The sequence below is a fragment of the Hydra vulgaris genome, chromosome 02 (genome assembly GCF_038396675.1).
Source record: "Hydra vulgaris chromosome 02, alternate assembly HydraT2T_AEP".
In the NCBI taxonomy this organism is placed as follows: Eukaryota; Metazoa; Cnidaria; class Hydrozoa; order Anthoathecata; family Hydridae; genus Hydra; species Hydra vulgaris.
The window spans coordinates 30403706-30421089 of record NC_088921.1 but is presented as its reverse complement, the minus strand read 5'-3'; the positions used below and the strand labels follow the sequence as shown (position 1 = coordinate 30421089).

The following is a 17384-nucleotide window of genomic DNA, read 5'->3' as shown; positions in this document are numbered from 1 at the left end:
TCATCTCTGCGTTTGTTAGTTTCTGATATCCTTTTCATTGTAATCTCTCATCTTATCAAGAAACCAAAAGAACTTGCGCTGTTTAGTACAGCCTAAAATGCGTTAAGTAAACTTTGTTGCATATCGCATTATATGCGGTACTTAAGTCATATATTAAATTATATATAACTAAATATATAACTTCACTTTCGATTAAAGTTTTATATTAAATTATATATAATTTAATATATAACTTTACTTTCGATTAAACTTGTATATTAAATATCAATACATAATTTGATATATATCTTCACTTTCGATTAAAGATAACATATACTTTACACAGGTAATGAGTCCCTTAAAAGATAAACAAGAATAAAAACAAACAATTTCTTTCATTGCCCTTTTAGTTATAAACACAATTTTAAGTCTTTCAAAATAGTTGAAATCGTCACCAAAATCATTTATTAAAATTTCAGATGCTTCTCGCAGATTCCTCTTCAATTTTTCGGCAGAAGCTAGCATACCTAAAAGACAAAAAAAACTTTTTTTAAATATATTGAGCCTATTTCTTTATGAGAGTTAAAATTTTATTGTTATTAAAAACAATAAATTACAAGACAAGTTATTTAATTTATTATTTTAAATAACAACTACTTATAATTATTACTAGTGAAATTAATTACATTATTCATTTTAATAATAAAACTTTTCCATTGGAAACTATTATCTTTCATAAACGACTCAGTGTTTCAAAAAACTATTAGTTACAATTAAAAGAAAAAAATTATTTAATTTCTAATAAACAAAAAAAAATACCTATGAATATTATTTGTAGGATCATAACGACCTTGGTCTTTTAAACACCTATATAATAATGCTGAACTTAATAGTAGTAGTGCCCTTTCGAGCGTGTTTGACACAGAACTCTTGCCCACCATTACCTCGGTTGCAACCATTACAACCGAGGTAATGGTGGGAAAGAGTCGCAGCACTTTTTTTATAGGAAAATGCAAACGAAAGTGTATACAAATATCTAACTTTTGTAAACTTCAAGCTATGTAATGATAAAATATAAACCAAGTTTTACAGTTTTACTTTCACTTGAAAGAATGCATTGCGGCAACATATCCTTAATTTATTATATATCAACAACTCCTTAATTTTGATCTATAGCACTTATTTTCTTTTTATAAAGTATTATGCTTGTTAAATAGTTTTAAAATCTATGTTAGCCAATACGTCTGCAGACGTGTTGGCTAAATTAGATTTAGATTATTTTACGGTCTCTAGACTCGTATTTTACGGGTCATTACAGCTATTTTTAAATGAATCTTGTAAAACTTTTTTAAATATTTATGAAACTCATTCAACCATCGTTTAATCTAAAGTGTAATACAATATTAAAATGATATACTTTTTTAATTTAATATTAAATTTTAATTCGTATTGTTATAAAACTATAATGCTAAATTACCTGGTTTGAGATTAAAGGGCCATATTTGGTGCTATCTATTGGATCATTCTTAATATTTTGGTGTAAATAGGCAAAGCAGCCATGTGCTTTTTTCTGTACCTTTTTTACTCTAATATACTTGGAAAATTTTTTTTTTTTAATCAATATTCCAAAATGAATCTAGCAATAAGCTTTGGAGTACTATTACTCCTCCATAATTTTATCCACATTTTTTTTCTCCTGCAAGTATCTATACTGTCAAATACTGTAATCAGAAAGGTACTATTTTGATAGACCATCCGTTTTTTGGTGACCATTAGGAGAATGTACCCACTTTGGACCTTCGGATTTACAGTTGTCCTTGGTTTTTCTCTGCTTAAAGCAAGTTTTCTGTTTTTAAGTGCTGCTTGATCTTCTGCAAACATAGCTGCATATACAACAACACTTGGTATAGGTAAATTGTTAAACCTTCCTAATTTTTAATACATAGCACGATATCCAAGCAACGAACCAGAGCCTTGTAATTCTATTTTGACAGCATTTTGAACATCTTTAACTGTTGTATTTTTACTAATGGTATATATTTTAAATGCTGAAGATGCCTATCAAAAATTCTTTTATTCCATGCATATTGTGGAAAATTATATTTCATAAAGTCTAAAATTTCTTTTCTTGAAAGATTTTTTTTACGTAGCATTCTAAGCTTTCACGTTGTTTATGTAAATTAATGGCAAATTTTTTTTTACGGTATTTGTAAACAAGTAAAACTATATAGCAATGGCACCGAAGGGGCACGTTGAATTTTTTCGGGATTTTTTATTTCTTATAGCAACGATGAGTCACCATACACCTGGTTGTCTATAAATAGTATTTATGATTATACTTTTAAAGTTTTTGTTAGCTAATTTTATGCATAATGACTCACAATCTATTTCATTCACACTAAGATCCTTACGCAAAATAAAGTATTTTGATTATTGGATATTAACGTTCCACCATCATGAGTTACACGCGGTTGATGAACAGATGTATAACTTTTTAATTCAAATTGTGCATTTTTTTCACATTTACATCAAGTCTCTATGAAGCAAATAATGTTTTATTTCTTCAAGTAAAAATTTAAAATTTTCAAAGTTTTTGGTTAGACTTAATATTTACATTTAAAAATGAACATGTGACTTTATTTTTGCAAAATATTTTACGGTTTGGTAAATCTAGTATCAGTTACTTTCATAGGAGGTTTAATAAACAGGAGACGCCTTAGAATATAGTTTATAAATAACGCAGTGAAGTCAGTTTTGAAAGTCAACCGTCTTGGTTAACCCAAAACATTGTTAAGTCAAAATATTGATATATTTTGCCAGTTGTTTCCGAGGTTGTAATATTCTACAAAGAATTGTTTGCTAACTGATTATCGGATTCAGTTTATTTCAAAGTATTAGAACACTTAGGTAAATATTCAGATAGTAAAAACGCTTTTTAAAGATGCCATATTTTACAGTGTGAGCATCATGTGGAATAAAAAAAGTTTTGTGAGTTTTTTATTAAAAATTAACAAAAATAAATGTAAACATAAATAACAACAAATATATTAAATTTATCTTATTTATCTTATTTATCTTTTAATCTCTTAATTGTTTTGTATATATACATATATGTATATACATGTATGGTGTATACATACATATATGATATATATATATATATATATATATATATATATATATATATATATATATATATATATATATATATATATATATATATATATATATATATATATATATATATATATATATATATATATATATATATATATATATATGAGACCTTGAGATGCATAGTGGTATAAGTCACTCATACCTAGTTTAAGCTGCTAAACATAAACTGATGAACAATTTAATCATTTGGTGCGATTATTTGACTAGAGTTTAATAAATTTTTTAGCAAAATCTTAAGTTCCGTGAAATGTTTTAGGTTAACAAAGATAGCGGCTGTTTTAAAAACTGGCTTCAAAAAAGTCACGTGACTCCGTCTCCTGTTTATTAAACCTCCTTGGTTATTTGAACAAAGTATTTTGTATAGGTATCTATATCACTGAGACTTGAATTTTTAAGAAAATCTTTTAATCGCAAATTTCCCTACATTTGATAAAAATAATAATAAAAAAGTAAATTTATAGAAAAGAAGTAATGATATTTACTTAATGTTCCGATTTTTGATCCGATTCCGATCCTTCACTATCAGTTTATCATGTTTATTTTAAAACTGCATGTTTTCTGGAAATTCTTGCAATCTTCATGTCGTATTTTATTTGTTTCTTCTGAAAAGTCCTCGTTCTTTCAAGATAATATCCATTTTTCATTTTGAATTTTACAATTTCAAGGTACAATTATTGATTACAATGTACAATGCTGGCTTAAAAAATTTGTTTTTAGTTTTTCACGTTCACGTTCATTTTCACGCGGATGTAACAAGTCGACGTACAAATACTTAATGTCTAACGTCGACGGCACCCATCGTCCTCTCGAAAAAACTGCAGTCGAAAGAGACCTTGGTGTGATCGTCTCGAATGACCTTAATGTCAGACCGCAAATAGAGTCAGCCGCATCAGTAGCAAATAGAATGCTAGGGCGACTCAAAAAAAAATTTCGCAGACGCAGTTTTTATTTATGGCGCAATCTGTATCACACTTACATTCGCCCGCATCTTGAGTTTGTTGTACAAGCCTGCTCACCGCATTTAAAATCAGACATTTCCATTCTCGAGCAAGTCCAACATCAAGCAACAAAAACAATATCGACTATTAAACACCTGTCCTATGAAGATCGACTCTACCGGCTTGGTTTAACAACTCTTGCTGTTTTGCTGCTTTGTCTGTAGCGTCTATATCTCCATGTTCGTCAGCATAGAGGGGCCTGGTGTAGCACCTCTTCATCAAATTATAAATAGATTATTGTATTTGTGTTTGATCACTTAATGATAATAATGATTGAACCTTGCTGTACTCTTAAAGTTAGTGGAAATGAAAAAGAGTGTAGGCTTTTGAGAATGACTTGAATACTGCGTTTTGAAAGAAATGATTTAGTAATCTTAAAACTTTTATATGAAGAAACTAACAATAAAGAGAAGATTAATTGTAAGAGAGTTGGAGAGGAGTGTTTTCAAGAGTTTTAAAAAATTGGAAATTTTTAGTACTTAATAATAGTGTAGTGAGGATTGAAGTAAGTTTTCAAGAATAATGTTGTAAGACTATGTTGGAAGCGTTGCCTGAACCAAAAGCCGCAGAAAACTAAAATTGAAAATTGACAATAGCATTGGAAGATTTGGATATATATATATTGGATACTTATTATAGTGTGGCTCTTGTAAATACGTGCTCTTTAATTAATTTATTTATTTTTTGTTTTTCTTTTTTACTTTTTTTTCAGCTTTTCTTGTTTACTTGATTATTACTCTTAACATGAATATTGTTAAATATGAATATTGTTCTTGAAATATTTCTTAAACTAATTGTTATTTATTTTTACATTTATAATTTTCAATAAATAGTTTGTAAAGTATATATATTAATATATATACTTTATAAATAAATAAATAGTTTGTAAAGTAAATATATTATACGGTTACTGTAAATACGTACGATTGGGGCTCGGTGTTAAGACAAAATAATTTCTTCAACTTGCCCCGCGAGTGTTTTTATTTATAAACTTTTAAATTGAAAAAGTTATTAAACGGCGAAATATACAAACAAAATAAGCCAGAGTGATTTGGATGTCTAATAAATTTGTCGGGTCAGGTTATCCTGCTACTAGTAACATGTAACCCAATACAATCAACTTCATGTCCTGCTGCCTTTTAGGAGACACTTTTTTAGGCAAAGGCTAAGAGAAGCCAACTCCGATTTAAAATACCTGACTTGAGGCTCTTGGTCAAGTTAAAGCTAGAGATGGTGTCTTGATAAAAAATACTTATCTTGACCAGACGTTAAACGCTTCCAGCTACTGTCTTGTAGAAGGTCTCTTAGGCAAGACTTAAGGGTTAAACAGGTTCCATTTGTTGACCAGCTTCTTACCCCTTCTTCATCTATTAGGCTGACACAGGTGTGTTTAAAATACATTGTTTCCAGTTTAAGATATTGAATGCTGGATCTTCTTGACTCAATGCAAGGTTTTGCTTGTGTCTCTATTTTTATGACTAGGCAACTCATTCTATTATCTCCTAATGAGGGTACAGCTTTAAAACTTAGTTTTATGGTTCTGAGGCCGGCTGGTAGTCAGGTTTCCCGAACTCTGCGGTAGCTCTCAGAGAGGGTGATTCCATCAACAGCTGTTAAATATCAGAGTACTTATAGTGCCATGTTGCGCATGGATAGTGTCCCTTTTTGGCATGCATTATCGAGGCCACATTTGGAGCCCTTTGTTACGGCCTTGGGTTTGTTAATAGTAATAAGGCAGTTGCTTGGGTTATTAAATAGTGTACTGAGTACTATCTATGCTTTGATAAAAATGACTAAAGAACCAAAAACCATAAAACACAAAAAACCATCGTCATCACCAAGTTCTCTTAACCTATCATTGACAAATATTCATGATTGTCGAAGTAACTTTTCTTCTGTTAAATCTTACCTATTGAAAAGTTCACAAGACCTACATGCTCATTTTGAGACTAATTTGAAATTGGGAGTCTCATCTTGTGATCTTAGTGTTGATGGTTATCTTCCTTTATTTCGTAAAGATTCTTGGGCATTTACATTTGAAAGAATTGACTCATTTATCGGGAAGCTAGGTTTGAATTCACAGACTATTGTTTGCTTTCGTTTAGCACTTCACTCTATCGCCTTTCTCTTTGTTTTATATTGCTCTCCTTCATCTCAAGACTCTTTTCGATGTTATTTCTGATCAAATTGACCATGCCCTTTCTCTTTTCTTTCAGCTAATATTGTTGTTGGTGGTGACTTTAATTTTGATGATGAAGAAGAATGAAACAATAAATTTATCTAAAACTTTTATTTTATTCTTCTTCATCATCAGAATCAGATTATCATTGTACCTTTACAACTATTTTCTTCGTGATGGCCCTTGAGTAAAAATCTTTTGTTTTTCTGCTGACAAATGTGCTTCTTACATAACTTCTTGAATTCAGGCTGACATGGAATCTTTTTTTTCCTCTCGACAGTTCCATGTCAAGCCTCACTCTTCTCCATGGTTTTCCTTGAATTACGCTGCTGCAATATATTAATCGAAACCTAGAATAATCTAGATCTTCATATATTTATGAACGGTAATGTAATAGACAAGTCATCTACCCTTCGTCTTCTAGGATTAACTCTTACTTCCGATCTTACTTGGAAACCATATATCAAATCCATTAAAGTTTAGCATCTGCTAAAATTGCATTTTTTTATCGTGCTCGCCACTTTCTTACCTCGGATTCTATTCTTTATCTCTATAAATCTCAAATCCATCCTTGTATGAAACACTGTTGCCATATCTGGGGCGGATCTTCAAATGATACCATTTGTTTCTTAGACAAGGTGCAAAAACGCATTTTAAACATAGTTAGACCTGCTCTTGCAGCCAACCTCCAACCATTATCACATCGTAGTAATGTTGCTTTTCTTTCTCTTTTCTATAAATAATTATATGGGCACTACTCTAAAGAGCTAGCGTCTCTAGTGCCATCTACTAAAATTCATTCTCCTGTTACTCGTCATTCTATTAAGTCTCATACTTTTACTGAAACTGTTTTTAAGTGCCCCAAAAATTCTTATTCGTGCAGCTTTTTTCCTCGAACATCAGTTCTATGGAATTCTCTTACTTCATCTTGCTTTCCTGATTTATATAACTAGCAATATTTTAAGTCGATAATAAAATTCATCTTATCTCTTCCAGTAACCTCCAACTGTATTAGTGTTTGCTTGCAGCCTTGTTGGAAATTGTTGAAAAGAGAAAAAGTTGTTGTAACAGCATTTGTATTAGAACAAGTTATTACTTGTTCCAACACAAATGCATATGCGAAGCCCTACTCCGGAGGGATATGAGCTGCGGCTAGCTAGCAAATAGCAAGCTTTGTAGCAATTTTTAAGCGATTTTTTTTTCTAATTTTATTGTTTTACATAATTTATATTATCTTTTATGCCTTAAAATTTAGTATTGCACCTAATATATTTATGAAAATAGTTAAACTTGTAACATTGCTAGTTTATTACGTCATACCGCTATCTACATATTGCGACTTTGAAGAAATTTATATTAATACAATACTTCGTTACCTATAAATCAAAGCCTTGTTGCTACCTGCAACATAGCAACAAATCTAAAGCTAGTCGATGGCTATATAACGTAGCTCTTTAACTAGAAATGTTGTTACAATATATTGGTAGCCACATATCGAAGCTTTGTTTGTAGCTATTATATAAAGAAAATTCAACTATTGGCTTTAGCCACCAATAGCTATAGTCACTAACCGTGAGTTTTTAGTTGGTGATTTTAAAGAAGTATAATGGTAGCTACATATCGTAGCTTTGTACCTTGCTAAAGCCTAACTATTAAACTATAGGTAGTCGATATACAACTATGCACCAGAAAGTCAACCACCACACTACAATTACATGTGCTACAAGTATATTAGAAAAATTAATAAATTTGTTGTGTCCATGTCCTATAAGAGAGAAATAATTGTTGAGGTCATTTTGAGCAGCCGTGGCGCAGAGGTTAGAGTACTGGCTCAGAACCAAGAAGTTTGTCGTTCAACGCCGGCTCTAGCTCAATAAGTGACATTGGTAATGAAGGAGGCGTGAACTTCCTGGTTAAATGCTCCTCCGCGGTGTTCTGTAATGAGATCGATAAGTCTTCTTTGAGCACCTTAATAACTTAAAAAAAAGAAAAAGTAAAAGAATAAAATTAAATAAGTAATATGTAAAAATCGAATACGAATTTTTGCAAGCTAATTGCAAACTTTTCTAGCAAGCAATCATCGTGGCCAAATCGCTGTTTTTAACATTACGAGATACCGCTAGCTTGTTGCTTGCTTATGTAGCCAGCAATTCTAGTAGCTATATTGTGGTTTTTATTGCTATGATTAACACTAGCTGGTCGCTAAACAATTTTCCACCGGAATATCAGTTAACAAACTTTAAGAGCAAAGTATTACAATTTTTGCATTTCTTTATAGTTTTATTTACAAATATATATGGATTCAAAAACATTTATTAAAATGTTTAACTTATTTGTTCTGTATACATTCTATACCATAATCTGATAATGTGATAAAGCGGAGACGACCTATTTAACCTTGTATTACTAATCTAGTATTTTTACAATCAGTTTGAATAGTAGCTTAAAAAAATCGAACTTTGAACAGGTAAAAATGTTACATGTGAAATCGAAGTATAAGTAAAATTAAAGTAAACATATAAGTAAACGGAGGTTTGCTCACATTGTTGACAATTTTAGAAGCTTTTTTTCGCAATTTTATATTTTGTTTTTATGTAGCAAAAACAATGTATTCAAATGTTTTTTCTCTTCATTAAATAAAACTTTGATACTTGCAAATTTTAGCGAAAATTTTTGTTTGGTATCAAATACCAAAAATATTCCTAACCCACTTATGAAAATGAATAACAAAAAATTTTAAAAACTGTTTAAATTGTATACCACGTGATGTTATGGAATATTCTTGCGTTTTCCATCGAAAAGATATAATATAGCTTAAGGGAGAACAAAGTAAAAACAGGTCATTTTTCAAGTAACTGTTTTTTAAGTCAATAAAATACTACGTATTTATCATAATTTAAAGTTAACCAATTATATTTTACTTTAAAAAAAACAATCAAATGATATGGTTTCCAAAATTGATAACTAATAATATTAAGGCTGCATTTACAATATACAATGAAACCACGCATAAAAATAGATTTCAAATTAGAATGGTCTAAGTAGTAATGAAAGCCAAAATTGAATAAAAATTTTAGATTAAAATTAAAAAAAGTATTACCAATGTTTATAAAAATTATTTTTAATAATAAAAAAATATACTTATATTAGACTGCTGCAGCATAATTACATACTTGGCTGAAATACAATGACAATATTGTTCAAAATAAGAAAACATTTTTTGGGTTAATCGAAGCGTAAAGCAAATCACTACCTCTTTCAGGGAGTTGAGATTTTGAACTTGACCGTTTCATGCTGCTGATTATTGGATCGGATGAGCATAAAGATTGACATAATACATCATAGTTCGTTTTCGAACGACTTCATTGTATAGTTTTCACGGAAACGTTGCAAAATCATTTAAAATCCTTTTTTTTTTGCTTCTTTTGCATCTTCAGAAAGCCAGTTGACAAAATTTTTCTCCTAACAAATTCATGTCCATTTTATAATAATTTGTGCAAACTTTGTGATATGAAAAACTATGGGTAGCTCTGCACAAACAAATGGCTAACCTAAAAGTCAATCAGTCATAAAACTACAAAACTTAGTTAGCAGTACAGCTCAGTATACTAATAATATTTACAAACAAATAAACTTACCTCAAGGCAGTACTTTCGAAATGCATCTGCATTGTTTGGAAGAGCTGATGACATTGTGGCCAAGATGAAATGCAACTTTTTCAGCAGTAGTACATTTAGAACTGTGCACATAAATAATTAATCTAATCCGTTTTTATTCACTTCTTTGATTTTTTTTTAGTTTTTTGTCACAGCTAACTTTTTTTCTGCGCTATGAGCCTGCCCCTCCTACTTTTTCAACTTGTAGCCAAGGTGTAGGCAGCACTAAATCGTTCTAATCCATGCATGTAATGATGAAAAGATATAATGTCAATCAGAGTAGTTTGCATTTTGATTTTTTGTTACCATTTTTCAATATTGTTCATCTCATTTAGTCTGCTACCACACGCTGAGCATGACAGTGATTCATTGGTCTCGGCTGGTAAGGCTATTGCCACTTTACGATTTACCATGGTTACTTGAATGACATGCAATATCTTGATGTCATTTCAGTTGATTCAAGATTTGCATTTCTATTAAAAGACTTTTTTTTTCAATGAATACAGCTGTAGTTTCTTTATTAAATTTAAAACGCAGTGGATTACTGTTTAATATTAGGCTTATGGTTGTTAATAACTTTTTTTTTGACTATTAATAAAACTACATAATTCCAGTTAAACAAGACATGTGACAAATAGACTAACGTTTAATGTTTAGCAAAGATGATTAGAAAGTATTTAGTAACAAACGTGATAAAATAACTCTAGAAATTCAGTTAGATATTTATAAAGGAAATTTTGATTTTTATACATATTATATTATGTTAAAGTTTTTACTTATATCCATACTTCACTATATATCATAAGCATATCTGCTTTTAAATCAAGCAAAAATACTACATCACAAAATAAAATCCTGGAGAGATATAATAATCTTCTTGCCAAAAAAAATGGTTCTTTAAAAACGTAACAAGCAGTAAAGATAGAACAAAATCGTTTGTGGTGTTGAATAATAGACCGTCTTCTCAGTAGAGTCAATACAGCTTTAGCAGGTAGAGAGTTTAAGAACTTATAGTTTTTTAAACATGGTCAGATTGTTAATAACTGCATCACAGTTAATAGAGGCAGAAAGAAAGTGAGGGAAAAAGTGAGGAGACTGTGCAGCCTCCTTATCCAGTTTATTGAGTAACGTTGAACAAAATGCATTCAAATGTAAATCAAATGCTAATAAAACAAACTAAACAAAAAATTAAACAATGAAAACATCGCAAAATCACTCATATAAAACTAATTAACAAACATCACAAAATCACTCATATGAAACTGATTCATTTTTATTAAATCAATAAAGATAAATTTTTTTCTTTTTGTTATATTCATTTACAACTATAAAATCTGCAACCTTGCTTCAATTATCTTTTTATGTCTATTAAAAACAAATTTTAAGTTAATAAAATTATTACCATGAAAAAATATACACATTGAAAAAAAAATGACATAATCTTTTTTTCACTAGCTTTTTCGTTGTAATAACTTCCTTTTCGAATTAATATAAAATACTTTCATCTAAACTTAGACGTTTAAATCTTAAACGTTTAAATCTTAAACGTTTAAATCTTAAACGTTTAAATCTTAAACGTTTAAATCTTAAACGTTTAAATCTTAAACGTTTAAGAAAAGTAAAGATACGACATGCAATGAAACTGAACATGCATAAAAATGATTTATCAGCAATAATTTTTTTAATGTCATCATATCCGTTTTTGCACATATTTATCTTTCCTGATAATTTAAAAGTTGCAAGGGTGATACCAGTTCTAAAATCTGGAGATGCAACTTGTATCGCATATTATAGACCTATTTTAATACTACCATGCTTCTCAAAAATATTAAAACATGTTATGTATGAAAGACTGTACTATTTCTTAGATAGTAATAACATTCTTTACTATAAATAAATTGGATTCAAAAAAGGTTACTCTGCTGATCAGGCAATTGTTCATCTTTTTCATAATATTCTTAAATCTTTTGATGAAAATAAATATGCTTTAGGCATTTTTATTAATCTCAGCAAGGCTTTTGACACTGTAAATCATTACATTTTATTAAACAAATTAAAAAACTACGGTATGAAACACTAGAACCTTAAATGGTTTAAAAGCTACCTGTCAAATAGACAGCAATTTATTTCTCATAATTACGGAAAAAATAACAACATTAATATATTTTGTGGACCACAAGGATCTATATTAGGACCGCTTTTATTTCTAGTATATATCAACGATCCAAGTAAATCTTGTAATATATTGGACACAAACTTGCAGTTGATACTAATCTATTTTATGCTCACAAAAGTCCTCCAAAAACTTTAAACCCTTATTCAAAACTAATCAGAATAAATACTTAACTAGATATTCAAATAACACCTATATACAACCCAGAAGATATTTTGCGACAACTGAGTTTTCAATTTCAATTAGAAGACCAAAGGCATAAAATAAAATACTCACAACTAAACTTAAAACTCTTACAATGCTAAATGCGTTTAAGGCTACACTTAGACAGTTATTTTAAAATGATTTACCACAAAACTATTTCTGAAATTGCAAAGTAATGATTGACCTATCGATTACATGAAAAGTATATTAATTTTAGAAAAGCTAAAGTAAAATGCACTTGGTAACTTTTCAAATTTATTTATGTTTTTGTTGTTTAATATGTGTTGTTGTTCTTTTTATTTTTTGATCCTTAGACTTTGGTTTTGTTCTGAAGTTTAATATTTAAAAAAAAATTAATTTATGATTTTTTAATAAACAAAAATTTAACATTTCCGTGCTTTTAGAAGAATATGTTTAAGTAAATTGCGCTTCTTGCTTTTTTAATTAAAAGATGTTTTATTTATTACTTTACCAAATTTACGTTTCTTTATTTTATATAGTTAACGGAAGTGCTTATTTTTAAATTAAACTTTATATTTACGGAATTTATCAAGAAGCTCTCAAGAAGCTTGGCGATAAGACATATTCGTCTTCTTTTCGCCTCTGCTACCTATATATATTGTTATTAAAATACGGATTGTATATATTTACACGGCAAAAAAAATATATGTATATTTATTTTTGCAAATATATGTATATATATTTTTTAAATATTGCGTTTTAACCACACGTAACAAAAATTAAAAGTTGGTTTCAATTGGTTCAAATTTGTAAAACAAATGGTAAGATCTAAACAAAGCTGCAAGTATATAAATTTTCAGTGATTAGAAAACAAAATCACTAAATTTATGTGCCAATATTGTCACAATATTGTTTGCTAAAATTGATGCAATAGCACATGTTTTGGCTAATATTGGCCAAGATACTAAATATTGAGCTGATATTATTTGCTACTAGGATCTTGTTAGTTTGTGAATTGTCATAACAACTTTGTCTTTTAAACACACAAATCACGCTACGTAACAATTACATAATATGATACATAATCAAAGAGCTTAAGGAATCTTGTGAACAGTAAAATATTCATGATTCCATTTTCATGGGATCATGAATTATGATCATTACCATGAGTAATGCGCGTATAAATCATTACCACGGTAATGATTTATACGCGCATTACCCATAGTAATGAAGAAGTAGTGTTGCTGCTAACGAAATTCAAAAAGGAAATCTAATTACAGGCAAATTTCAAGAGATATCAGTCAAACGTTGCAGAGCAAATTTTCGAGAGATAACAGTCAAACATTGCAGAGCATTTTTTCGAGAGACAACATTCAAAAATTGCAGAGCATTTTTTCGAGAGATAACAGTCAAACATTGCAGAGCATTTTTTCGAGAGATAACAATCAAACACTGCAGAGCATTTTTTCGAAAAAATGCTCTACAATGTTTGAATGTTATCTTTCGAAAAAATGCTATGCAATGTTTGACTGTTATCTCTCGAAAAAATGCTCTGCAATGTTTGACTGTTATCTCTCGAAAAAATGCTCTGCAATGTTTGACTGTGATAGCAGTCAAACATTGCAGAGCATTTTTTCGAGAGATAACAGTCAAACATTGCAGAGCATTTTATCAAAAAGTGCTTTCGTACATACAAAGAGCGGATTGAATCATTTAAAAAAATTGTAACTGTATTGTAAAAATTGTAAAAAGCATTTATATTATATATTTTATATATATATATATATATATATATATATATATATATATATATATATATATATATATATATATATATATATATATATATATATATATATATATAATTATATATATGTATGCATATAAGTAGGCGTTGATCATCCCCTGAATCTTGTTGATAAAGCAGCAGTTGACTGTTTTTTAGGCTCAAGAACCCTTTTTGAAATTGTTAAGGAAATATCTGATTTTTATTTAATGTCTACATATTGATGGTTAAAGATTGTTCGAATGTTTAAAAACTTTTGTCAAAGACTTAATAGAAAGCACATTTAATGGAATTGCAAACAACAACTGCAGTACTTGATAGCTCTGATAGAAAAGTTTCTGTATTGACTACATAGTGATTCTACAGAAAAAGACAAAACGAGAAATCAAGTTATAAACATGAAATAAATTAGTTTAGATATAGGTAGAAAATTGTGTTTTTCTTTTTTGGGTTTTGTTTGAGGCTCTAAGAACATGTTTTATCTTTTTTAAATCAAAACAATAAAAAAATTATCTGGTATTGATTACAAGAAAAGCAGATATTAAAAAAGGCGTATCATTTATAACAAAGATAATGCTTCGGAGAAACTTTATTCAAGAGTCAACTTTAAAACCAAAACATTTATAACTGTTTTATATGCGTTAGAGTCAAATCTGACATAGATAGCCTTGGTATTCAAATAAGTAAAAATGTTTTTCATTCTTAACAAAATTAGAAGCTACAGAAAAAGGTATTAGCAATGACGCTACTGTTGTATGCCAAAAATATCCTGAAGATATGGACATCAAACTTATAGGGAAACTGAAAAGTGCCTAACAATTTTTGTTAATATGTTAAAATTTATTCAATGGTTTAACGGAAAATTATCTTTACAATATTTAAAGATTGTGTTCATACATCATTTTTCAATGTAGAAGAAACTTTGAAACTGTTTCTTAGTACGATGGTTTAGTTAAAGAAAAAAAATTAATATTTAAAATAAAAATTAATCAAAACAAATTATTTCCTTTCAGTCCATAAGTACAGAATGCAGGGTTGGCATTAAAAAACCCGTTCAAAAAAACCCTCCCATTAAAACCCAATAAAACCTGCTCAAAAAACCCGATAAAACCCGGGCAATCTGGGTTTTATTGGGTTTTTTAGAAATATCTTTATATTTTATAATTTTATGATCTATTGCAACCAAAATAAGCATATTTTTTAACGAAAACAAGAAAAAAAAGAAAAAATAGAAGAAAATAAAATTACAATGTTTGAATTGATATAAAATTAAAAATTTAGAGATTGAATGAATATAAAGAAAGAAAAGAATATCTTCGAACATTTACATTCTAATGGCACTAGACATTTAATGACGTTAATCTTTTCGACCTTAATTTACTAAATCGTCTTTTTACTAATTCGTCTAGAATATGATTATTATATTGGCAGCTTTTTTGTTTTGTTATTTATAGCTTTTTGTTAATGACGTCTGTTTTTTAATAGTTTTTTTTTAAAAAGTTCTTATATTATAAGTTTTTTACTTTTTTTTACGTCTGCTAATTGTATGTGTATATATATATATATATATATATATATATATATATATATATATATATATATATATATATATATATATATATATATATATATATATATATATATATATATATATATATATATATATATATATATCAGAGCTGGATCCAGCTTTTTTTGGTCTTTGAGATAGCTAACTTCCAGACACGGAGCAAACTCCAAACATTTATATGTTTATACATATGTCAAATAAGGATGCGTTGCAAAAAATTGCGATGATTGGAGGCGGGTAACAAAAAAGCATCAAATTTTGTGCCCCCCCCCTGCCCCACACGTGAGAGCAACAAGTTAATGAAATATTTTTTGTACTGTTTTTAACTAGACTAATATTCATCCATAAATTTTAAATTTTATAGTAAAATATTTTAGCTTTCAAAAATTATGACCATATAAAGTTTAAATCCCCCTCAATTTGAGGGGGTTATAAATTTTATATGGTCATTATTTTTAAACGCTGAAAGATAATACTATGAAACTTAAAATTTATGGATGAATATAAGTCTAGTTGAGAACAGTACAAAAAATATTTCATTAACTTGTTGCTCTCACCTTTGGGGCAGGGGGGGCACAAAATTTGGGGCTTTTTTGTTCCCAGCCTCCAATCATCGCAATTTTTTGCAAAGCATCCTTATTTGACATATGTATAAACATATAAATGTTTGGAGTCAAGCAAAAAATGCTGGATCCGCTTCTGTATATATATATATATATATATATATATATATATATATATATATATATATATATATATATATATATATATATATATATATATATATATATATATATATATATATATATATATATATATATATATATATATATATATATATATATATATATATATATATATATATATATATATATATATATATATATATATATATATATATATATATAATTATATAAATTTATTTTTGTCATATATAAGTTTGAGCGTGATGCGATGTAATTTACTTTAGTGTCTTTTTTTTTTTTTCCTTCTGGTTATTTTCTTAATTAGAATTGTCTGCTGTCTTGAAAAATATTTTGAAAATACATTTCCTCGTGTTGGTTTGACAAGGTTCTAACTGATTTTTTTTTATATTTAGGAGAATAGCAAATAAATCGTTTTTTCTTTTTTTTTTTTATTGTCTTAATAAAAATATTTATACTATAGTTGTTTGTTTATTTATGTATTTTTCTACATCAACCAAAGAAAGAGTACATAGACAAATAAAAAAACAATAGTATAAATAATTTTAATTAAACATTAAAAAAAAGTTGAAAGATTTTTTCTTAATCCTCCTAGTATAAAAAATTTCAGTTAGAACCTTGTCAAACCAACGCGACTATTTGTTTTAACGTAAAATTTTCAGATCAATTGTGCTTGATCCTATACGTCAGCAGACATTTACGTCAGCAGACATTGCGGAATTCCCACGTTAATGTAAATGACACAATCCCTTCACGTTTGTTCAAACTTAACGTAGCAATTAAGGGTGGAATGCAAGAAGCGAACTTGAGTCAAGTTCGACTTGAACTTTACTTTATAACCAATAGCGGCAGAGTATATTTTGAGGGGAAAACCCATACCCTGCCGCTATTGGTTAAAATGTAAAGTTCAAGTCGAACTTGACTTAAGTTCGCTTCTTGCATTCCACCCTAAGTCTTGTTCTTAAGATTATTTAATGAGAAAAAAATGAGGTAAAGA

The 17384-nt window shown here is 28.6% G+C and overlaps 1 long non-coding RNA gene across 1 annotated transcript; it reads right to left on the bottom strand.

Annotated features, from left to right (window-relative positions):
* Positions 1-272: 272 nt before the first annotated feature.
* On the bottom strand, positions 273-1079 carry LOC136076476 (uncharacterized). Its single transcript, XR_010636304.1, has 2 exons — positions 799-1079; positions 273-506 (listed from the first exon to the last, which is right to left on the bottom strand). It is a non-coding gene; the product is annotated as an uncharacterized LOC136076476 (long non-coding RNA).
* Positions 1080-17384: the final 16305 nt, after the last annotated feature.